Source organism: Grampus griseus (assembly GCF_964374135.1).
Source record: "Grampus griseus genome assembly, chromosome: 8".
Lineage (NCBI taxonomy): Eukaryota > Metazoa > Chordata > Mammalia > Artiodactyla > Delphinidae > Grampus > Grampus griseus.
The window spans coordinates 52,472,214-52,498,466 of record NC_139002.1 but is presented as its reverse complement, the minus strand read 5'-3'; positions in this window follow the sequence as shown (position 1 = coordinate 52,498,466).

Below are 26,253 nucleotides of genomic sequence, written 5' to 3'. Positions count from 1 at the left end.
GGCTCTGGATCAGGCATCTAAGAAGCTGAGAAGTTGTATATACAGATTCAACAGATTCCTAGAACTAAGGGCAAAAAAAATGAAGTTTGGGCTCCCCAAGCTATGAAGCATAATTCAAATAAACAGCTTTATTTCCTGTTGAGAAGTTAAAGGTCTACACCTAGGAGTAATGGTGAAGCAGAAGTATATTTTCCCTCCAAGAGAATTAAGTCTAGCTTCAAAACATCTTAATCTCAAATTGGACAGATCCAGGATAGCTACTGACACTAATGAATCTGCCCAAAGTCAATGTACATATTTTCGGGAGGAATATATATTATCCTAAGTTTAAATTAAATACACAATTTTATTTTATGTAAAATGACCAGAATTCAGTAAAAAATGACAGGGCAAAAGAAGAGATGAGAGATAGGACTGAAAATCAGTAGATGTAATACACAAAAGAAACAAGCTTATGGGGGATGCAGATAGTGGAGTGTAAAATAGAAACATTTAAAATAGCTTTTCTCTGGGTATGCTCTCTGTAGTGGGATTGTGGGATTGCTGGGTCACATGGCAGTTTCATTTTTAAGGAACCTCCATACTGTTCTCCATAGTGGCTGTACCAATTCACATTCCCACCAGCAGTGCAAGAGTGTTCCCTTTTCTCCACACCCTCTCCAGCATTTATTGTTTCTAGATTTTGTGATGATGGCCATTCTGACCGGTGTGAGGTGACATCTCATTGCAGTTTTGATTTGCATTTCTCTAATAATGAGTGATGTTGAACATTTTTTCATGTGTTTGTTGGCCATCTGCATGTCTTCTTTGGAGAAATGTCTGTTTAGGTCTTCCCCCCATTTTTTGATTAGGTTGTTTTTTTGATATTGAGCTGCGTGAGCCATTTGTTTACATTCACCCTAATGTTCATTGCAGCACTCTTTACAATAGCCAGGACATGGAAACAACCTAATGTCCATCAACAGAGGAATGGATAAAGAAGATGTGGTACATATATACAATGGAATATTACTCAGCCATAAAAAAGAACAGAATTGGGTCATTTGTAGAGATGTGGATGGGCCTAGAGACTATCTACAGAGTGAAGTAAGTCAGAAAGAGAAAAATAAATATTGTATATTAACACATATATGTGGAATCTGAAAAAATGTGTATAGATGTTCTTAATTACAAAGCAGAAATAGAGACACAGAAGTAGAGAAGAAATATATGGATACCAAGGGGGAAGGGGGGGTTGGGATGAATTGGCAGAATAGGATTGACATATATACACTATTGATACTATGTATAAAATAGATAACTAATGAGAACCTACTGTACACAGGGAGCTCTACTCAATGCTCTGTGGTGACCCAAATGGGAAGGAAATCCATAAAAGAGGGGATATATGTATACATATAGCTGATTCACTTTGCTGTACAGTAGAAACTAGCACAACATTGTAAAGCAACCATACTCCAATGAAAATTAAAAAAAAAATAAAACAGCTATGCTTAATGCATTCAAGGAAATAAAAAAATAGTACTAAGAATTTCAGCAGAAAACTGAAAACTCTATAAAATAACTAAATGAAAATTCTGGAACTTTATCTATATCTATATGATAAAGAGAGATGATATTTCACACACTTTCACATTCACAAAATTTAAAATCCTCTTTAAGGTTATTTAATCTAGTTCTTCCCCAATTCCTCACCCCTTTTCAGCCTCTGAAACTTGAACTGCTTCAACCATGGCTCCATCAAGTGGATTTTCAGATACTGCTTGAATTCCTCTAGTGATGGGGAAGTCATTATGTCCCAGGCAAGCAACACTCAGTTTATGGCTCAGTAACAGAATGCTGATAGTTAAATATTGAGAATTAGATTCAATAATGTTTGAAAATAATTTGACTGTAGGATTACACGTTCTTATGCACACACACACACATATATTAGTGCAATAGACACAGTGTGAAGAAATAGGTAAACACTGATAGTTTATGCTCACGAGTAATGTGAAATATGCTTACATGAAACTATTCAGAGACTTGTTGACATATTTATACATATCCCATAGCATCACTCACTCATCATCTTGACTATGTCAGAAAATGAGAATCTTTTGCTCTTTTCAGTGAGGATGAGGCCATTTCCTATGCCTTGAAAAGTTACAGAACAAACCCTTATTTAATGGGTCTCACAAAAAGATATGATGATAATTTCCCATTGTACCACTGCTCACAATGTTGGCTGGTCCGCCCTGACCCTCTGCACGCAAGATTTCCCCTTCAGTAGGCCACGGGAAGACACCTGGTGTGAGGAGAGGGTTCAGGTGGAATTTGGCATCTTGGGACAACCTGCTTTTTCTCACTGTGCAATGAGTTATATCTATTCCTGTCCCTTCATCTGGAACACCATTATCTCATATCCTTACCATTCATCACCTTTTGGGGTCAAGGGCTGAATAAAATGAAGACTGAGGTATAGAAAGATGAAGTGTTGTACGAGGTTCCATAGTTAAGTGATAAAGGCAGAATTTGAACCCACGTAGTTGGGCTCCAAGGCCCATGCCAAGGATGGCAGAGCAGAAAATGAGAAGAGTGTGGGCCCCTGAGAGCATTACCGGGTGCCCAAAGCAGCCCCTGACACCTTGATCAGGTTACATTCAGAAGGTAAATCTCCGACTTAAGCCACTGCAGCAGGGGTTTTCTTGCAGCTAATTCAATCCCGATCCCGTTTGGCTTGTTGTGATATCAGGAGAGAGCCCTGGGCTGGATGCCAGTTGACCTTAGGTTGAGTTCAAGCTCAGCCGGGTGACTAGCTGTGTAACACTGTAAAAGTCACTTCCACTCCTTGGGTGCTGCTTCCTTGTCTTTGAAAGGAGAGGACCAAACGAGATTCCTGTCTAAGACTTTCAGCCTCCTCTTCTGAGATTCTTCCTGTTTCTCATGGCTGCCGTTTCATATTTTCTGATGTGTTAATTGTAACATCAAAGGATAGACTAGCACTGGGCAAGTCCTTTGCTTTCAGAACAGCAAATGCAGAGATGCATTGGAACCTGGCCCTCGTCCTTTACCACCCTGCTGGTTGGTAGTTCATAAAAGTCACTTGAGAAACCAACACATGTTGAACTTAATATCATCAGAGACCAGCTTGCCTTATAGTCTTAATATCTCACCATTTCCCTCTATAATTATCCACCAGGCACAAGAATTTCTATTCAATTCTGTTAAAAAAAGCCTTGCACAACCCTGGAATCAGCAATAGCTGGAGTTAACGAGAACAGTTTATCCAAGAGAAGACAATTTTGTCAGGCCAACTACACATAGTAACCTAACTTTGCTCTTTCTTGGTCACTCCTTGGAGATGTTGGAATCACTCTAAATAAATTCTGGTGATAACACAGCAGAAGGTATCAAGATAGTAAACACTAAAGCTGTCTTATTTATCAGCTCTCAGGCTTTTATTGCCTGATCATTAAGAAAAATACTACAGGAATGCGGTTTTCTGATGGGCTTTAAGGACATACAGAATCAGGGCCTAATTGAGTAGGACTGGAGCTTAAAGATCATCTTGTCCGAAGTTTTTCTCAATTTTTGCTTCACGTTAGAATAGCCCAGGGCTTTTTAAAAATCCCCAAGTCTGGGCTTTACCCTAAACCACTTAAATCAGAGTCTCTGTGAGTGGCACACAGACAGTGTATTCTAAATCTTCCAGGTGGTTTCTATGTACAGCCAAGGTCGAAAACCACTGATCTCAGTCAACCCCCTCCTCCCGCCCCCGGCCCTCCCCACCCCTCACCTTCTATTCACATGAGTGGCTGAGGCTCAGTGGGGAACCAGCTTGACCAAAGCCTCATCATCATCTACAAACTGAGGTCTGTGATGCCTGTGGTTTTTGCTCCCTACCGTCTCAGAGCCACAACACACCCTGGGAATTCTGGTCTCAGACAATCTCAACCTCACCGCCAATTCCAAAGCCTGTGTGGAACTGTAATTGCAAAGGCATGGAAAAGAACTTTGACTCAGACATTTTGAGAATCAACCTGAAACTTTTCTTGCCTACAGAAATCCATCATGAAGGGAGACAGGCTATGCAGCCCAGGGTCTGCGGAATGATCATGCTGTATAGCAGAGGGGAGCCATGGGGGCTGGGAGATGGACAGTTAGAGGGAGGGAGAGGAAAGAGGCAAGCTACGTCTGCTGGGTTCCTACTTCTCTGAGCAGGGGCCACATGCTAAACACTTTACAAAGATGAGCTAACTTAATCTTCAAACCCAGGCTGTTTAGCTGGTATGTAGAGAAATACCAGTACTGGTTGTTAAGATACTCAAATAATTCTATTGAGATTGGTAAATAGCTATTGCTCCAAGACAGCTGATTGCTACCCCTTTTCCTGGCCCCTTGTTTCTAATTCTTTTTTTTTTTTTTTTTTTTTTTTTTTGCTGTACGCGGGCCTTTCACTGTTGTGGCCCCTCCCGTTGCGGAGCACAGGCTCCGGACGCGCAGGCTCTGCGGCCATGGCTCACGGGCCCAGCCGCTCCGTGGCATGTGGGATCTTCCCGGACCAGGTCACGAACCCGGGTCCCCTGCATCGGCAGGCAGACTCTCAACCACTGCGCCACCAGGGAAGCCCCCCCGTTTCTTCTTTAGGACCCCCTAACCTCTCCTTGATTCAGCACCCAGAGTGTTGACACATGGCATGGCAGATGCGTTTGGACCCTGCTCTAGGGCTAAAGTCCCAATCCTTTCTGATTACTCAGTTCTCATGTTTCATAAACTGTTAAATCTTTTAAGTCTCACCTCTGTTCACGTCCTCCCTCCTCCTATAGCAAGACAGTTTCATAGCTTTACAGATGAAAAGACAGATGCTCAGAGAGGGTGCAAGACTTGCCCAAAGTCACACAGCAAATAATTGGCAGTCACCCCAGCCACTTCCTGCACTTGAGTCTTTAGGCAGTGCCTGTGTTTGAAGAATGATGCCTGGTAGGTGCTCTGGGATCAACGGTGCATTTAATTCTTTACCTCCTTTTCTTTAAAGCATGAAAAGAAGAAAACTGTAACGGCTCTGCTTTACTTGTCTCAGATACAACATGTACTGGGATGACTGCAGTGAAGATATCAACATTGCCTGTGGGTATTTTTTTTTAAACAAACAAACAAAAAAATTGATTTGAGGGGAAAAGAATGACAGTTTTAGGCCCAGCCTGAGAACTTGTCTCCAGGATTGGAGTCTGGAGTAAATCAAGTAACCACATTGCCTGTATCTACTAACTACCCCGCTCCTCTCCTTCCTCACTTCAGAATCCCCACCCAGAGACTTCAAAATAGTGATTAACACTCTCAGGTACTGCCAGGGCTGTGTGGGCATTACTCTGTAATGTGGGGGAAGCACTTACACGCAAAGAGTGCTCAGTAAGTAACATTTACTGCCCCTTTACCACCACTTTTCCACAGCACAAATGAATCTGGAAATCATTTTTTAATATTGCAGAGCGGGGCTATTTATTCTGCATTGAACTCCACTTTCTTGTCCTCCTGGGACTTGTAAAGAATGCTAATAAATTCTGTAAATTGTAGAATTTCATCAGCCAAAGAGAGAAAATGATCCAGAGTTAGTTCTCATTATTCGAGCAAATGCTTGGACGCAAGACCACGGGTTCAGGGCTTACTTCATGGCGGGCACAGCATTTGGCATGGAGAAGGTACTCCGTGAAAAGCTGTAAATTCAATGTTTAGATTTTTTTTTCCAGAAGAGTAAAGGACGAAGCATGGTTCGATGTCTCATTTCTAGGTGTAGGTGCAGTGGCCATTTCAGACTGCATTAAGTCATATATTTTTAGTCACCTTCCCGTATTCTAGAGGATTCTCTCCTTTTTGTTATATTAGAACAGATTAACTCTAAAGCATGGAATAAGGTAAAATCTAGCCTCTATGAAAGAAAAATCTAAATTTTTTATTCAGATAATTTCTGTCACTGCTATACCTCCGTGACTTAACTGATACCAAATAACCCATTTGAAAAGGAAGATGAGAGTTTCACAAAGAACTTCTAAGTAGCGATGCCGTACGATATCACAGCCAGTTTTTCATGGGCAGACAGAGCTAGATCCCAGTTCCTGCCTGGCCATTCACAAGTGATGTGACCTTGGACAGAAAGCTTAATTTTTAGAAGCATTGGTTTCATCATCTTTCACAAGGATTCTAACTCCCTGCCTTCCTTCCCTGGCTGCTGAGAGGATTAAAGTTGATGGCAGGTGTAGCATTTATGGACTGGGGCTGAGAACACGTTAGGTTTTAGAAAAACACTGGTCTTCTTTCCCCCACTGATTCAAGGTCTTGGGATACACCAAGAGATGCTGACAAAAAAGTCATATGATTTTGTAGCTCATGTGTGTTTTACATACAGAAAAGAGTTTGAAATTGTTAAGATAAGCTTTCCCATAAGAAAATTAAAGGACCTACAATTAAATCAAATTATTAATGATTGTTTAATTTAATAATTACAATTACTCTCTTCTTTTCCTCAGCTAATTTACAATTATAAAATCATTCATAGTTATACTTTTCTTGGAATATTGTGGTTTAATATTTTTATTTTTCCAAAAAGTATTATAAAATTTGAGAAAAAATAGTTTAAGTCCAATCGAAGAAAAGTGGCTGATGAATATCCATCTTTCTGGATAAAATAAATGAATGAATAACTGAATAGCAGAGCAAAGGAAAAGGATAACATTATCAATCCCACTGCCTTGCTACAGCTAAGAATGATTATTTTTACTTCACATATAAGGAAGGTGGCTTCATTCTACAAGGTCAAGTCCCTTCTCTAAAACCATACAGTCACAGTTGAAGAGTTGGCATGACCCGAGCTGATCGGATCACAGCTGGACATCTGAACCTGTGAACCAGGCCAATGAGATTCTCTCTTTCAAGAACTTGGAGCTGGAAGGTGTTGGGCACTGAAACAGTACTGTTAAGATGGGGCCCCAGTCAGTACTTCAACCCAAAGCCTCGTGAAGGCTGATATTCTAGGAACCAGGGGTTAACAGTCTTACCTGGAGAGAAGAAGAATGGAGAGGAGAGGAGGGGAGGGGAGGGGAGGGGAGGGGAGAGGGGAGGAGGGGAGAGGAAGGGAGAGGGGAGGAGAGGAGAGGAAGGGAGGGGAGGGGAGGGGAGGGAGGGGAGGGAGGGGAGGGGAGGGGGAGGGGAGGGGAGGGGGAGGGGGAGGGGAGGGGAGGGGGAGGGGAGGGGTGAGGGGAGGGAAGGGGAGGGGAAGGGTGAGGGGAGGGAAGGGGAGGGGAGGGGAGGGGTGAGGGGAGGGAAGGGGAGGGGAGAGATTTTCTATACCTAGGTTCCAGGAAATCCCTCTCTATCTATTAAAAACAAAGGACTTTTAAAATAAGACTTGAACGTGTTTCTGTTCTTTAAAACAAAAGTTCTCTAAAACTGGAACATTTACCACAGAAAAAAATATTGTGCTGAGAATGGTTAAGAGGTTAGAGAAAAATAACCTTTACATCCCCACACCTCCCACCACATGTAATTACAGCTATAATACATAAATACGGACAACCTACTTTCATGATGCATTCTAAAGAAACAGAAAAAGCCTGCGGTGGCAGCGAGCGCTGAGCGGAGCTGGACTTCTCATACTCCAGCCCAGCACTCGTGCTATGGGAAACAGTATTAGCTAGAGCTGTATTAGTGCACATGAGAATGGCTCTGTTATTTAAAGTGAAAATGTGGGCAACTGAAAACAGGAAAGAAAATTAGCTGTAACTGGTGTACAACCTTAATGCCAGAATGGGACCAGTTCACGGAGGTAAGGAAAGAGATGTTCCCAGGCAAGGACCAGAGAGGAAGATCAACTATAATAAAGGATCAGGATAGCACAAGGGTAACGAAAAAGAGAAAAGGGACTAATGACTTGGCTATTCCCGGGTAAGGATTTTTCTAGGTCCTTAGTGAGAAGGTATTGAGGTAATGTCAGACCCACATGATATATTATTTGTGCTTTGTTGTACATACTATGGTTTATGTAGTTCTTTAAGTGAACTTTACATAGTTCATTCCATGCATGATAGTAGGAATAATAGCTATTATTGATTGCTGTCTTGCTATATACCTGATGTCCTGCTGGGCATTACATAGATCCACATTTCCCTGCTCACGTGACCCCCATATCCATCCGTTCGAGAGTGGAAGATGAGACCCTGCTGGATACTCCCTAGGCTGAAGGAGTGGTCGTGGGAGTCTCTTCCTGTGAAATGTGGACGAGCTTGGACACGTGGGTGGAGGTGTCCACGTGATTGTGAACTGAGTCCCCTTGCAGCATGGATAAGAGACTGTGTATGCTGGGCGCCGGGTCACAGTCCAGCATGGAACTCTGAGAAGCCCAAGGATTCTAAGGTGGAACCTGGCCATCTGGGTTTTTATGAAGTTAGATTTGTTACAGGTGGAGGACAGAACATATTTAACAACTTGATTTTTATAACCTACAAGTATTTAGCCATAGGATATGTGGTCCTCCATGGGGGCTAAGCCTCCCACAGAGCCTGAAAATTCAGGGTCAACCTGGTGCCCAGTATAGAAACAGGCACATAATAGGCCTTCAATAAACATAGTTTGATTATTTGTTACTATTTTTAAGGCTTATATCTGCTTAGTAGGGCTTTGAGTTACATACAAAACAGTGACTTGTGTGTTGGATGGGGTTTTGAAATAGGCAACAGTTAGATTCTAGAATTAATCATCCAAACAGAACAATCCTGAATCCTTGAACAAGAAGGGCCTGGAATAATAACAGGTGGAGAGAGGCCGTTGAAGAGGACCCGGCCCACAATATCCTCTCTACTCCACTAGTTGGAAGCAATTAGCTGGGGAAAAGGGGGAGAGACTAGCACCAAGAGGGGAACAGCTGTTCCTGCAGCTGTTGGTAAGAACACAGAGGCTGAACGTGAATTAAAGTTCATCTTCATGCGTTGCATTGTTTCAGCAGCAGAGAGCGTCAGCCATTTGTACGTTGCACAGAAAGGATGATCAATTAGACGTGCCCTGCACATCCTGCACTGACAACTTAGTGACTGGGAGAACTTTGTCTCTGCAATAATAGAGAACTGGAGCTCAACCTGTGCAAGAAGAAATAAAGAGGGGTGATGGAAAGCACTGGTCTAGACTTGGAAAACACATCCCCGATTTACTGAATGTCTACAGGTAAGTCACCTCACCTCTCTGAGCTCCATGATTTCATTAAAAACACTAAAGCACTTAGCTTTATTCAATATACAACCATAGGTGAACTTTCGTGTCAGCAGCCGCTACTACTACTCCTGTTAATTATTTCTCCCCAGTGTAAAGTGGAGATAACATTGTCCTTCCTGCCTGCTTGAGGGGTAGTTGTAAGGATAAATGAAGTAATGGATGTGAAAGTGATGTGAAGCCTGCAGATGCTGCTCAAATGTGAGGGGTTGTTAATATTACATACTCCAGAGGAATGATCTACCTGGCCCTCAATGGCCTATCTGACCCCTGATATCTGGTGTATAGAATTCTTCTTTTCAATGTATTTCTTTGATGTCTGGAATTCCTATATTCTTTCTGTCCAATAGAACTTTCTGTGATGATGGAAACATTCTATATCTGCCTTGTTTATGCTATCTGATGCATGTGGCTAGCAGCCACTGTACTGGATACCACAGTCTTATGTGAATTTATTCCTAAAGAAGAAATATACATTTATAATATACTTCATTCACAGTTTACTTGCTATGGGTAAGACAACTTTGAGTTTAAACAACATCAATAATTATAATGATAGTCATATGATTACCTTCATAATCATATTAACAGATGTAACAGCTGATATCATGCATAGCATATTCACAGCCCTCTGAGTTTGTTGTTAATTCACATTAGGGAAGAGACATTGGAAGCTCAGAAAGATTAACAGATGATGTAGTAATATAAAAAATAACAATGACAAGCTTTATTGAGTGTCTACTAGCCAGAAATTCTCTAGAATTTTATAATCATTATGTCATTTGATTCTTACACTAAACCTACATATTATTATTATAGCCATTTTGAGGAAACTGACTCTAAGTAATTTGCTTAAGATTACATAGCTAGGAAGTTGCAGATATACAATTTTTACCTAGGATGTGTAATTCCTAAGAGAAACTGTCCTACCTGAGTAGGTATCCCTTCCCCTTTACTCTCAGCCACTGCTCCTTATTGCTTTTGTACGTTCGTCTTACCATAGTTTAAAATTATGAATTTGCTTGTTTGTTTTATTGTCTTTCACTCCCCTTATAAACTCCACAAGAGTACAGAGCTTTTTTGTTTTATCCAACAATTTTAATCATTCCCATAGTAGATGCTCAATAAACAACTGTTGTTGAGTAAGTAGGAAGTGCCTTTTGGCTATCATCATAATTATCACCATCACAGTCATTGCTTATATTTAGACCTTCCATATGTGCTGTAATTTATTGGTTTATATCTATCTCTCCTCTCTTAAACTAGGAAATCTTTGAGTTTAACTACGCTTTTATCTTAGTATACCTAACCTGGCATACCGGAGGGCTTCACAAATATTAGCTGCACTGAATGGGATGGAATTAAACTTCTTCTGAACAGAAATGGGAATCTGAAAAACTGAGACATGGAGTTAGAATGACCTCACAGAGGGAAGGACAAAAAGGAAATAGAGAAGGGGCTCAAACAGCAGATGCTGTTGGGAATGTGAAGGTGGGTTGGGATGAGACCCCAGAGAAGCTGGGGAGGCAAGTGGGCAAGATGGAAGTCTCCTTTATTACAGTCATGGGGGTACCCGGGAGTTGTGGGCGAACAGACCAGGAAAATGTTACTGTAAAAGTAACCTCTTCAATACAGGAAGTATGTTAAAAGAACCACTGTGTGGCCCCTTTCTAGGTGGGAAAATGTTGAAATCAAATGAAAATGAACATTCTCTTCAGTATATTCTCTTAAATGCTCTCAGAACATGGCTTTTCCTTTCCTAATTATAATAAACAATGGCATTTGTTTGATGTCATTTCCTGATGGAAACCTTTCCTGACCATCTCTGGACTAGGTCAGTACACCTAGTCTGTGTTCTCAAAGCACAGTGTGCGTTCTCTTTGTAGCATTGTCATAATTTTAGTTGATTAATTGTGCAATGATTGATTTATGTCTGTCTCTCTAGTGGACTGAAGCTCACAATTACACGACGCACTGTCTTATCCCCAGCATCTAGTGTGATGCCTAGAAATAACAGTAAGTGCTTATTAGTTATTGATTATTTATTGAATTAAAACTAACCATACTAGAGGAAGTGCTGTGGCTAATTATACGGTTTTTACTCTCTAGGGAAGCTGATCACCCAGATATCAGTGAGGTCCTCTACATGCCAGGCATTGTCTTGGACATGTTGATGAAAGTTTAGTGGTAAGAATGTATAGAAATCACCCAGTTCAGTCTCAGGCATATTGTAGACATCATGTGCATGTTAGGTCCCAGCTCTCTCTCTCTCTCTCTGAACTCTTTTATGTAAGCTTTCAAATATAAAATATAAATAATGAATCACTATAAACAAGATAAAATACAATACATAAATTCAATTAAATTGATATTTGCATCTACATGTGCTAGGCGCTATAGGGAAGCTCCTGCCCCATGTCCAAAAAGTTCGTACTCCGGACCATGATTTTCAGTAGGAATCACATGGGCAGTTTCAGCATTCAAATTCCTGAGCCCCACCTCTAGGAATTCTGATTCTATGTACCTTTGATGCATTTAGGAATGATACTCATACACACTACTATAAAATATATAAAACAGGTAAACGACAAGGAGCTACTGTATAGCACAGGAAACTCTAATATCTTGTAATAACCTGTAATGGAAAAGAATCTGAAAAAGTATATACACATATACATGTATATATATATGTATGTACAACTGAATCACTTTGCTGTACACCTGAAATTAACACACTGTAAATTAACTATACCTCAATAAAAAAAAAGAACGCTGCTCGACGAAACTTTATGCCGCTCAGATTATTTCCCTCTTGTAATATTTCCTAAAAGTAAAATAACTGTAGGATTCACTGGCAGATGTGGAAACAAGCTTGTTGGCCCCGCTACCCACCAGATGTTAGGTAACAAGGATGGGTTTTCCCCTTGGGCAGGGACTGCAAACCTGGCTGATCAATAGCATCATCTGAGAGGAACATTTTAAAGACCAAGGGACTAAGTGTGGTCATTCTGATCAACTAGATCTGGGAATTGCTGAATGACTAGACATAAGGGTTTCAAGTTCATACCAGCTGTTGCCTTCTACAAGGCCCTCTCTCACATCTCCCCATTCTGATACACCTACATGCAAGCAAGTTCCACCCTGCATAGGGTTCATGAGCCAGAACCTTGAGCCCATCAGATCTCAGGCTTGAATAACACCTGGGTTATGGCTCAGGTAGCACAGGACTTTCCCTCTCCTCTCTAACACTTCCTGTTTCTCCTAGAACTGCCTCTACCCTGAGACCCAACTTATTTGTTTCTTGTAACTCCCACTCCCAGAGCTGGAACCTGCTAGATCCTGTGCTGCTTAGAAACAGGCATCTTACTTACTGTCTGGAGATCTGCTTAAGATCTGCTGTTATCCTCCTGGCCTCACTTACCACCTGCTGCTTAGACTGCTGTTCAACCTATGGCCTCCCCCTCCTCTTCCTGCCTCTGTCCCCTTTTTGTGATTAATCTTTCTTGTATATAGACAGTTTTCTCAATGACATCCTTCAGTGGGCACTGAGCATTCATCTGCGCAGCTGCCTCTGTGAGGCCAAATTCTGTGCTCACCCAGCATGCTTTGCACAGTTGCCAATACTGATTTTGCTAAGTATTACAGTATTCATTCCATGTCCATGTAAATCATTTTGCCTTTTTAAGAAATTATTTTGTTTTATGATGTGTGCGTGTGTGTGTGTGTGCGCGTGTGTGTGTGTGTGTGTGTTTGGGAGGGAGGGGTCAAATTAATTATGAATCTTCCATCCCAACAATTATTCATAAAGCTAGCATCATTTGCATCTTAAATAGTCTCCAGGAATTCAGAGAAAGAGTGCACCATAGTCACAATGATAAACTCAGTAATAATTAGAATTATTCCCAGGCTGTTAAGTAATGCAGACATGTTAAAAGATTTTTAGTTGAGCTTATTACGTTCTAATAAAATGAAAGCACGGCTAAAGGGCAATATTGGTTAGCAGCTTGTCCATTACAAAATCCATATTGTCTTTGGCTGTTTAGATACTGTCTAGGTGTTTACATAGGCTCACACAAATGCTTTAAAAACTCCCACCACCACCTCAGACCTATGGATGCAAAAAACAAAAACACAACAGAACAAACAAACCAAAACTCCTGTTTTCAATATAGTTATTTTTCAGTTAGAATTTTCACCACTTCCGATCCAATAAGTAATCCACTTAAAACTTTTGCAAAGCTTTTTAATGCAAACTTTAGTTTTCAATATCATCATGCTCTACTTTATAGATATCTGCCAGTTCTGATTTTATTCTGTTCCATTCTACCCCACCCTACTCTATCTTATCCTATCCTGTCCTTCCTGTTTTATTTTTTCTGCATTATCCTATCCGATCCTAGGCTATTTGATTCTCTGCAGTTAATACAGCAATCACAGAAACTTTAGGCATTAATGAAGAGATGAACAGGTTGAAGACTTTGCTCTCAAACTTTTGGCTTCAGAGTGGGGAGGAACTATGAAAAGTGTACAAGTTACTGTAAAATAGGGCAGACCTGTGATGTGAGGGACCAGGGTGTCATGGAAAGACACATGTGACAATAGAGATTGGTGTGGGGTTAGGTGGGTGGAATGCCCTGACATCTGATGTCACATCACAGTGCTTCAGATAGGGAAAGGGCCACTGCACAAAAGATCACCAGACCACTAAAAGGATATGAGATCAGAGTCAGTAACTCCAAAACGAAATCTACAGGCCTATTTGTTCTGTAACTCTTACACAAATGGTAAAAATTTCCCCCACGCCAAAAATAAACACAACAAAGCAAAAACTTGGCGCACCATGAGATGAAGAGCTCCACCTTTAGCGTGTCCTTAGCGTGCCCCCCTCAATTTCCTTGTCTTTCCACCAAATCTTTTTTCCCTCCTTCACATTATTGCTCATCTGGCTGAGTAATTCACTTGCCTTATCCCATCTCATCCATTCCTAGGAAGGATCATGTCTAAAACCTATAAAACACATGGGACCGGGCTTCCCCGGTGGCGCAGTGGTTGGGAGTCCGCCTGCCGACGCAGGGGACACGGGTTCGTGCCCCGGTCCGGGAAGATCCCACGTGCCGTGGAGCGGCTGGGCCCGTGAGCCATGGCCGCTGAGCCTGCGCGTCCGGAGCCTGTGATCCGCAACGGGAGAGGCCACAACAGTGAGAGGCCCGCATACCGCAAAAAAAACAACAACAACAAAACCACATGGGACCTATATGCTCCTCTTCGGAAACAGAAAAAATAATAGTGATGACAATAATAACATAAGTAATAGCTGTCATTTCAGGAGCACCTCTCATGTGCCAATCATGATGCTTAGCTCTTCCCATGGTTTAGTTCTAGCCCTTATATCAACAGGTGAGATTGGGACTATCATTACCCCTAGATGAACATAAAATTAAGAGACAGTAAGTGACTGGCACAGAGCAAGATTACATAAACAGTTGTTAATCGAATGAACGTATGACTAAATAAATGGGTAAATGGAGGGACTGTCCAAGGTCCCTCTGCAGTAAGTGGTGGAGCGTAGCCTTGAACCATGAGACATGGAAGCGGTTGCTCTTAACTACCGCACTGTTGTACTGTATGGGGTGTTAGGGCTTGGGAGAGTAGAGAGGTGGGGGGAGGATGGGGGCAGCCATGGGAGAGGATGATGGCAGATGGAATCCCTGCTGCAGACACGAATAGGGAGGCTGGAGAGGTGCCTGGATTTGGGAGGGGGCCCAGGAGCTGCCAGACAGAAAGGCCTGAGGCCTTCACTAACACGTTCCTTCAATGTCAGCTTGAAGTGACCTTTTCCATTCTTCTCTTTTCTACATTTCACACCCCCCAATTCCTCCCTTTCACCTCTCTGGCAGTTTCCAGTTTCTTCTCCATCTCCGTCACCCTTCCTTGGCTCGACTCCATTTCTTTCGAGTGTCTCTAAAAATGCATATGTCTCATGATTCCAATTGCTGGTGATACTCCTTCACCCGAGAGGGTTGAAGCAAAAGTTTGAAAAGTTTTAATTTTTTTATTGAAGTATAGTTTATTTGCAATGTTACATTATTTTCAAGTATACAGCATAGTGTTTCAGTATTTTTGCAGATTATACTCCATTATAAGTTATTACAAGACAATGGCTATAATTCCCTGTGCTATGTAATATATTCTTGTTGCTTATCTACATTATACATAGTAGTTTGTATCTGTTCATCTCATACCCCTAACTTGTCCCCCACTTCCCTCTCCCCTTTGATGACCACAATTTTGTTTTCTACATCTGTGAGTCTGTTTCTGTTGAAAAGTTTTAAGTTTTTATTTTAATTTTAAGGAAGAAAACACTCTGCAGACCTACTTCAGGACGTTATCCAAACTGGCAAAATTTCAGCTCCAGGCTACCACTCCACTAAAGATTACCAGCGAGGAAGACACCCACTGTGTGAGAGATGTGGAGGCCTGCACTGGCCAGAGAGCTGTAGGATGGCAACAAGGAAGACTCCAAACAGCTAGGGGTTCTCTCCTAAGAAATGGTACAGTCCCTCGAGTAGAAAAACTGATAAGAGAATCAGGATTTTTATTCACCCTCCTGACAAGACGCAGAAACTCCCACACACATCACCTTATCCCTCACAATAGCCTTCAGAGCACCTTGTGCTATATCTATATATTTTCCCCTTCATCACAAACTCATTTGCACGTGTCAGCACTAATTTTCAAATGTGCCTCGAAGCAGCGAAAAATGAAACTTCAGATTAGTAGCAGCTTTCAAATAGCATTCACTCACAGCGGGCTTTCAACTTTTACTTGTTATTAAAAAGGGGGAAAAGGCAAAATTGGTATTTTTTTTTAATCACTCTCATTAAGCCTTTAAGAGCTGCAATTGCACAGAAAAGAGACTGAGAATAGGGGAAAAACAACAACCAAACAGAGGTTCTACTTTTGAAATAAAAGTGCCAACTTAATAATAAAATTCACAGTGACAAAGTCCGATGAAATGACTACTTTCTCAAACTCGTGATCCTTGATCTGTGCTTTTGAAAGAAGTGGGCGTGACTGCAGAAAGGAACTGTTTACTTTTTGGGCAAAAATAGGGCCCTGTGGTGGAGATGAGTACAGACAGGAAAGAAAGAAAATGCCCTTTAGAGAGGGCCAACCTCATCCTAGAATGCTAGAAATGTTGTCTACACTGCCTCATTTAATTCTCACACCTTTTCCTGGAGCCCATCTGAGATGAACACTAAAAGAATAAATATAGTAACAACTTAAATAAACAGTGCTCTGACTATGTGCCAGGCCCTGCTTTAAGGGCTTTATGTGACAAATCTCATTTAATTCACACAGCCTTGTCAGTTATGCCCTATTTTTATCCTTTTTAAATAAACTAGTTTACTGATGAAAAGGTTAAGAAAGGGCTCAACATCACATGGCTCGGTGGATCAAAGCTTTGGACCTAAGCAGTGTGACTCCAGGGCCCACAGCCCTCTCTACTGTACTAAGCTGTTGATAGGATAGGTCTCCTGTTGAGAGAAGTACACATCAAGGCAGACAGTACTGGAAAAGGAAATGGTTCTCCACTGAGGCTGAAAGCGGACTGGGTGTTACCTTAAGAACTACAGTGAAGATGCTGGGCTTTATTCTAAGGAGGAGCCAATGAAAGTTGAAGCAGGGGAGTGACAAGGTCAAGTTTTCTTTCCTGAAATATTATTGACTTTGCAGGACGGAAGACTGGAGGGAGGCAGGCAAAAAGTAGGGAGACCAGTGAGAAGCCTGCTGCACAATCCAGGTAGGAGACGATGACACCTGTAATAAGGGATGTGGCAGAAGGACAGAGGGAAGCGGAGGGAACTGAGAGAGAGATAGTAAGTAAAATATTGATACTAGGACCTGAGAGTGATGGACTGGATACATGTGTTTTTGAGGGGTGGGGCTAGCGAGGAAGAGATTGGGGGAAATGTTGAGGATGTGATCAGAATATGAGGAGACAAAAAGAGAAAAAGGTTTAATCTTTTGGGAACTGGGATTTTGTAACTCTAGGGTTAGTTTCAACCTTCTTCTCCCTCTACTCATTTCTCTGAGAAAGATGGGGGCACAACAAATTTCTGTATATTCCAGGCACTGTCCTGTGTACTTTAAGAAGTTGGTGCCTTCAAAAGGAAGAGAATATGCCTCAGCAGCTGGAATCATTTAAAGAATGGTAAGTGGAACAGATTGTAGATTCAGAGCCAGGGAACTTCCTCAAACAGACAGAAGACTTCTAAATAAAACCGAGTTTACCTCATACTTAATGGTGAAGACTAAATGCTTTCCCCCTATGACCAGGAACAAGACAAAGATGCCTACTCTCACCACTTCCATTCAACTTTGTAATAGAGGTTCTAGCCTATGCAATAAGGTAAAAAATATTAAAAGGCATCCAGGTTTGAAAATACATAGTTACACTGTCCTATTTGAAGAAGATATCATCATCTCTGTAGAATATCTGTTGGAATCTATAAAAAGATATGAGAACTAAGAAATGAATTTAGTGAAAGTTGAAGGATACATTATCAATATAAAAGTCAATTTTGTTTCTGTATATTGACAACTGAAAATAAGAAATATAAAATATTTTATTTCAAAAAGTATCAAAAATATAAAAGGCTTAAGGATATGTCTAAAACCTATATAATGAAAACTATAAAACATTGCAGAAGTTGAAGAAGATCTAAGTAAATGAAAGGCAACATTATGCTCATAGATTAGATAACTCAGTTGTTAAGATATCAATTCTTGCCAAATTGATCTACAGATGAAACATAATTCCAATCAAAACCTCAACAGAATCTTTTGTAGACATTGACAAGGTAATTATAAAATCTATACAGAAATACATAATACCAATTATAGCCAAAACATATTTGAAAAAGAACACAGTTGGAGGAGTTCCACTACTTGATTTCAAGACTTATTATAAAGCAATGTAAATCAGTACAATGAATGCAGTGTGGTACTGGCATCAAGATATACAAATAAATCAATGAATTCGAAGATAATCCAGAAATTGACTCACACACATATGGTCAATTGAGTTTTGACAAAAATGCAAAGGTAATTAAGTGGAGAGAAGAGAGTTTCATCAACAAATGATGGATAACCACATGCAAAAAATTAAACTTTGTTCCATTCCTCACATCACATAAAGTTATCTCAAAATGGATCACAGATCTAAATTTAAGAGGTAAAACATAAAAACACTAAAAAATTATTGGGAACAAATATGTGCAGTTTACTATATTTAGATTATACTTCTAAAAGGAAAAAAAAATTCTTTATGACCTTGGTTTGGTATGAATTTAGTGAATTGGTTTGGTAAAGAGTTCTTAAATCATCAAAAGCACAATTCATAAAAGAAAAAATGCTAAACTGGACTTCATTAATATTAAAAACTTCTGCTATTTGAAAGACACTCTTAAGTGAAGGAAAAGAGAAGATAAAACTGGGAGAAAATATTTCCAATCGTATATATTTGGTAAAAGACTTGTATACAGAATATATGGAAAAAAAACTCTCAAAACTCAGTAATAAGTAAACAAACAAGCCAAAATTAAAAAAATGGCAAAATATTTTAACATTCCTATCACCAATTAGGATATATGGATGGCAAATGAAGACAGGAATAAATGCTCAACATCATTATTCATTAGGGAAGTGCAAATTAAAACCACAAGGTTATACATATTAGAATGTCTAAAATTTAAAAGACTAACCCTACCAAAGGTTGGTGATGATATAAAATGGTACCAACACTTTAGAAAACAGTCTGGCAGTTCCAAATAAATAAATATACCCCTATCATATGAGCCAGCCATTCTACTCCAGGGTACTTAAGAAAGAGACACGAGAGCATAAATCCATACAGAGTTATACATTAATGTTCATAACAGACTTATTTGTAATAGTCCCAAACAAAAAGCACCCAAATATCCATCAGCAAGTTAAAGGATAAACAAATTGTGGTATATCCGTACAATGGAATACTACTCACCATCAATGGAAAATTAACCATTGCTACATGGATCAACACTGGTGAATTTCAAAATAATTATGCTGAGTGAAAGAAAAAGACAAAAAGAGTACAAACTGAATAATGTCTGAAAGTAAATCAGTGGTTTCCTGGGAGGGAGAAATAGGAGGGAGAAGCAGCGGGGAAGAATTAGAAAGGGGCACAAGGAAACTTTTGTAGTGATGAGTATGTACATTATCTGAACTGTAATGGTGGTTTCATGGGTATTTATACATGCTAAAACTTATCGAAGTGTACACTTAAAAAAAGTGTAGTTTATTATATTTTGATTATTCTTCAATAAACTTTTTTCAAAGCTTATCTGTGCATAATTAGATTTTTATTTTATATTCTGAGAGTCTAAGTTTCTAAGAATGTACTCTCAATCTGCATATATAACCCAGAGCATCTCCAGAAGTGATGGAGACCACCTTCTCCGATGCCAGTGGATTATCCCCAAGTAGGACATGTTCTATTGTGTAAGAAAATGGAAAATAAATTTCTTCCAAGTGTTATTCTGGCCCCAAGGGCCTAAGAAAATATGTAGCCATGACTGATAGATGGAGAGCCAACTAGTACAGTAGCAATGTTTTTCCAGCTGTATTTCCTGTCTATTGAGGTGTCCCCCAGTTAAAGTGGTAATTGAACTAATATCTGTCATCATTTCTATCTTTGGGACTTCCCAAAATCACATTCTTCTGCCTCACTTGCAGAGAGGAGGAGCTACTTGCCCTTGTCGTAACTATTGTTTAAATAAAGAACACAAAAACTTTATTTCTGAACCTCTTCTACGGATATAGCATACGACTCTATTATGATTTTTAATGCAATTTTTTTGTTTAAAGTTTACATTTATGAGTTTATAATTGTGATAGTAATTATATATATAGTTCCTACTGAGCTGTCTTAAAGTTGCATATTATTTAATCCTCAGAACAATCCTGTGGGTGGTATTATTACTGCATATTACAGATAAAGAAACTGAGGATTAAAAGACTATTTGCCCAAGGTAATATGTATTATTTTTGGAGCAGGGATTTAAACCTAGATCCAGCTGACTAAGAAGCCAGTGATTCAAACCACTTTTGTATTATGTCTCATTGATTAATTTATTATTATTTTCTCTTCCCGCAAAAAAATCGAGACATCTTATTATAAACACAATATAAACTAGTAAATCTTTCAGTTGAAATTACACCCCAGAAGAAGGTTCTTATAATGGACTGTGAGGGCTCAGAACATGTCCTTTTCATCTTCTTTTTCTTAATTCATGCATGATTTAAGTTTTGTTTTTTTTCAAATAACCAGTCTATTGCATCATATTTTGAATCACTTTTATAGAACTTTTCCTTACAACCAGGTCATATATTGTAGATTATTCACTAGTGTTTTCTATTAATACTTATTTTCTTGTTTTACATTTAGATATGTAACCCATTTGGAATATTTTCTTGTGTTTGGTGTGAGAATTGGATATATTTTCATCTTTATTCAATGGCTCTCCAGTGGTCTCAATACCATTTATCCCAAGTCCATTCAGTGACTAGCCCTGATAAAACATAAAGTGTCTAAGACTAAAACATGTGCTATCTTTTTTGTTATTGAGCTGTATGAGCTGCTTATAAATTTTGGAGATTAATCCTTTGTCAGTTGCTTCATTTGCAAATATTTTCTCCCATTCTGAGCGTTGTCTTTTGGTCTTGTTTATGGTTTCCTTTGCTGTGCAAAAGCTTTGAAGTTTCATTAGGTCTCATTTGTTTAGTTCTGTTTTTATTTCCATTTCTCTAGTAGGTGGGTCAAAAAGGATCTTGCTGTGATTTATGTCATAGAATGTTCTGCCTATGTTTTCCTCTAAGAGTTTGATAGTTTCTGGCCTTACATTTAGGTCTTTAATCCATTTTGAGCTTATTTGTGTATGGTGTTAGGAAGTGATCTAATCTCATACTTTCACATGTACCTGTCCAGTTTTCCCAGCACCATTTATTGAAGAGGCTGTCCCTTCTCCACTGTACATTCCTGCCTCCTTTATCAAAGATAAGGTGACCATATGTGCGTGGGTTTATCTCTGGGCTTTCTATCCTGCTCCATTGATCTATCTTTCTGTTTTTGTGCCAGTACCATACTGAAAAAAACAAACAACCCAATCCAAAAATGGGCAGAAGACCTAAACAGACATTTCTCCAAAGAAGATATACAGACTGCCAACAAACACATGAAAGAATGCTCAACATCATTAATCATTAGAGAAATGCAAATCAAAACTACAATGAGATATCATCTCACACTGGTCAGAATGGCCATCATCAAAAAATCTAGAAACAATAAATGCTGGAGAGGGTGTGGAGAAAAGGGAACACTCTTGCGCTGCTGGTGGGAATGTGAATTGGTACAGCCACTATGGAGAACAGTATGGAGGTTCCTTAAAAAACTATAAATAGAACTACCATATGACCCAGCAATCCCACTACTGGGCATATACCCTGAGAAAACCATAATTCAAAAATAGTCATGTACCAAAACATTCATTGCAGCTCTATTCACAATAGCCAGGACATGGAAGCAACCTAAGTGCCCATCAGCAGATGAATGGATAAAGAAGATGTGGCACGTATATACAATGGAATATTACTCAGCCATAAAAAGAAACAAAATTGAGCTATTTGTAATGAGGTTGATAGACCTAGAGTCTGTCATACAGAGTGAAGTCAGAAAGAGAAAGACAAATACCGTATGCTAACACATATATATGGAATTTAAGAAAAAAAAATGTCATGAAGAACCTAGGGGTAAGACGGGAATAAAGGCACAGACCTACTAGAGAATGGACTTGAGGATATGGGGAGGGGGAAGGGTAAGCTGTGACAAAGTGAGAGAGAGGCATGGACATATATACACTACCAAACGTAAGGTAGATAGCTAGTGGGAAGCAGCCGCATAGCACAGGGAGATCAGCTTGGTGCTTTGTGACCACCTGGAGGGGTGGGATAGGGAGGGTGGGAGGGAGGGAGACGCAAGAGGGAAGAGATATGGGAACATATGTATATGTATAACTGATTCACTTTGTTATAAAGCAGAAACCAGCACACCACTGTAAAGCAATTATACTCCAATAAAGATAAAAAAAAAAGAATGGAAACAAACAAACAAAAAAAGATGTGCTATCAGCACATTAATAGATGGATATAACAATTGGATAGAATAGAAATTCCAGAAATAGAAAAAACTACATGTAGAACTCTACTGTATGATCAAGATGGTATCTCAAATCTTTTTAGTCTTTTATCACTCGTTCTTGGTACATAGGGTCTATAAACTAAAATTTGGTGAAATGTATATTTTAAGAATCCAGGCTTATGGTTTATCCCAGGATATTGAATATAGTCAGTAATGGAAAAGAATATAAAAAAAGAATGTACATATGTGTATAACTGAGTCATTTTGCTGCATAGCAGAAATTAACCCAACATTGTAAATCAACTGTACTTCGATTAAAAAATAAATTAAAAAGAATCCAGGCTTAGAGAACTTTGTTTATTGTTAAAAAGAAAAGGAGGAATTTTCTCATTTATAAACTTCCTAAGAAGGGAGACTTTAAAATTTAGAAGCAAGAAAGGTCACCATTTTGGCTTTAGATGGGTGTTAGGCCATTCCTATTTTGTTTGTCAGGAAACCTTAGTGACGCTAGCTTGCCTACTGCATCAGGAACTGTGGAATATCAAGGCAGGTCTGCAGGGATGAAAAAAAAGTTTGGATCTAATTATCAGGCACCAGAGTGACTAGAATTAAGTCTCTCATAAAAAAAAGGGGGAGGCAGTTATGACCCCAGGGCTGTCTCCGGAAAAGGCAAGAAATTCTCCCTGAGCTAGGTCACTCTTTCAGTACTGACTCAGCATTGGCAGTAATGGCTGAGGGGATGACACCAGATAAAAATAGCCATAAGAGCTACACCCACTGAAATCTTACTACGTTGCAGGCAGCAGTGCTAAGAGCTTTGTAGGTATTGCTTCATCTCTTCCTCTCCACAGTTTGGCAGTGAATTTGTAGGTACTATGATAGCTGCATTTTACAGATGATAAAACTGAGATACAAAACGTTTAAGTAACTGGCCCAAAGTTAAACAGATAGAGGAGACAGAGCTGAGATTCCAGGCTGCACCCTTAACTTCTGTGCAAGAGTAAGGCACTAGAGGGACTCCGTGCTCATCCCTGGGGGAGTTGGTGAATGTCTCCAGGCAGAGCTGTGAAGCTGGATGACCACGTGGTCAGGAGACATTTTAGGATTATCATCCTGATGTTGACCAGCAGGAGTTGGGTGTTGCAGGGCGTGGGTATATGGCACCAACAGCATGTGTGAGCCCATTTCGACCCCCAAGGCTGGGAGGAGACTAGAGGTGGGTGGTCCTTCCTTCCAATGATTCACATACTATGTTTTTTTTTTTTTGTCCTTAATTGAAGTACAGTTGATTTACAATATTGTGTTAGTTTTAGGTGTACAGCAAAATGATTGTTATATATATATATATATGTATATTTATATATACACATATATATATTTTTTTTCAGATTATTTTCCATTATAGGTTATTATAAGATATTGCAAGAAGAATCAGACCTTGAGCCAAGGGAAGGAGGGTGGGAGGCAGGGAGATGTTAGAGTTAGAATTTTAGAAGAGAAAGTAAAAGGGGGCTGTAGTAAACCACACCTTTATCTGGCCTTCCATGGAACCCCATGTTTTCATTTATCTTTCACTTATCCGCAATTCATCATGAATTTGTCAAGCACCTACTATCTACCAGACACTGTGGTGTTAGTGCTTATTGCATAGTAATGATCTGTTTCCTTCCCTGGTCCCCAGCTGCCTGGGAGTTCTTGTTGAGCAGGTACTGCCTCTTTTATCTTCTTATACTCAGTAGAGAAAAAAGTAACAGGCGCATATGAGGTGAATGAAGAAAGACCTGAATTTAACTCCTGGATCTGTCACGTACCAGCTGTGAGATCTTGGCTAAGTACTTAACTTCTTTGGACCTTAGTTTCCCTGACTGTAAAATGAAAAATGTCCGTCTTATAAGTACGTAAAGATCAAGGAGTATCTGTAAAAGCGCTTCATAAAGCGCCAAGTGCCATGCAAATGCTGCTCTTTGCTCTCCTTAGTTTCCTTTTCCTTTCTCCTTCCCTCTCTCCCTAGTTCTTCTTTTCCCTTTCCTCCTCTGCTTCCTCTTTGCGTTTCATACCCCCACATTTGTTACTTAGTTAAATGAAACTTGTTTAAATTGCTCCCTTCTGAAGTAGATCAGGAGCAAAATAAAACAAGGAGGTAACATACATTTCAAAGACAAATTTTACTTTGAAAGAATACGCAAGTGGATCCTTCCTCATAATTTTTCATTGCTCTTTCACCATCCCACTGCTTCTCTGCGAGAGGGCTGCAGAACATTCTGTTCTTTGTGACTGAGCTCTGAAGACCAAGTTCAAACAATGCAGCAGATTCTGAAGGTGCATCCCCAGAAGCTCTTAGAACCTCTTCACCTCCCACTCTGTAGAACTGTCTTTCAAAGGCTAGCCAATCCCAGCCCTGGGGCACCCATGGACAGGGCACATCCTCCCTCCAGGGTCACACAAGGCTCCTGCAGCCCAGCTCATGTGGAAAGGCTCAAAAAAGGGTTGTGACCTTACTGCTGTGACCTTACCTCTGCAAGATGGCCTCGCGGAGCCATTCATGAGGAACAGGGCTCTCCAAATTTGGCCATCTGGTACAACATTCCTTTTAGAACCCCTGGGCATCCTGCATATCAACCCCAGAACCAGAGCTGACACGGGAGGGGACTGCTTACCTAAAGATAAGTTCATCTGAAAGACAAAAATAAGCACCTGACTCTATCGTTTGTGAAAGTCTTCTGGAGTGGTTTCTCTGAACTATCCATGTGCGCGTGATACCCTTGCAGTGCCTCCCAGTGCCTCTGGGCTCCAATCTACCCCACGTCCTTTGTGATCTAGATCCTGTTCTAGTTTCAGTCACCATTTAGCTTCGGCTAGAAATTCCCCATGTTTTCTTTGATTCTTCCGTGCCTACCATGTGCTACCTGCCTGGCATCTGAACCTTGGAGAATTCCAACAGATCCTTCAAGATCCCACCCAGACATGACAGCTGCACTGGCATATCTCAGAAGAATGCACTGTTGAATGTTCCCACTATACTTTACCTGTGCCTCGGTTGTAAAACTCCTCCATGAGGCTGACCTTGTTGAGTGCAGAGAACCTTATCCCTCTTGGTTTCCCAGTGTTTGACAGATAAGAAATACCGTCTCTGGGGTGCACTTTAAAGCTCCTCTGGTCTCTCTGTCCTCGCCCTGACTTCTTTCTCTACCCTATGGAGGGAGGATCTTCAATAGGCTTGCCAAGTTCCTCTGGTACCCAGAACGCTGGACTTGGTCAACAGTTGTTGCAAGGGTTCTTTCAAAGTGTTAATGGTAACGGTTGTAGCACAGCTATGGACTGTACTCTTTTTTCTCAACCTCTTTCTCCCTTGTCCTGGTCCCTTCCAGGTATATGGCTAAAGGCTGAGTCTTCCATATCACTAAAGCGATAAAAGGATCCCTGGACTATGTTACGAATACCTTATTCTCCTTTGCTTGCTTTTTTTCTCAAATGCTGGTAGATGTGGCCTTTTAGTCTCTCACTCTGGTTATACAGATAATTGGGTCTACACATCGCACGAACATAGAATAGGTTTAGGGTCTGCTTAGTTTCAAGGCTATTTAACCTTGACCAGTAGACTAGGTGGACTTATGAGGCCACAACCTAAGGAATACTGGGAGCTTCCAGAAGCTGAAATAGGCAAGGAACAAAAAGCTCTCTGTGTGGTCTGGCTTGGTTTACTATGTTCTGTGAGGCCGAAACTCCAGAAGATACTAAAGTGGAGTTTTGTCTTCTTTTGCCTTTACACATCTGTT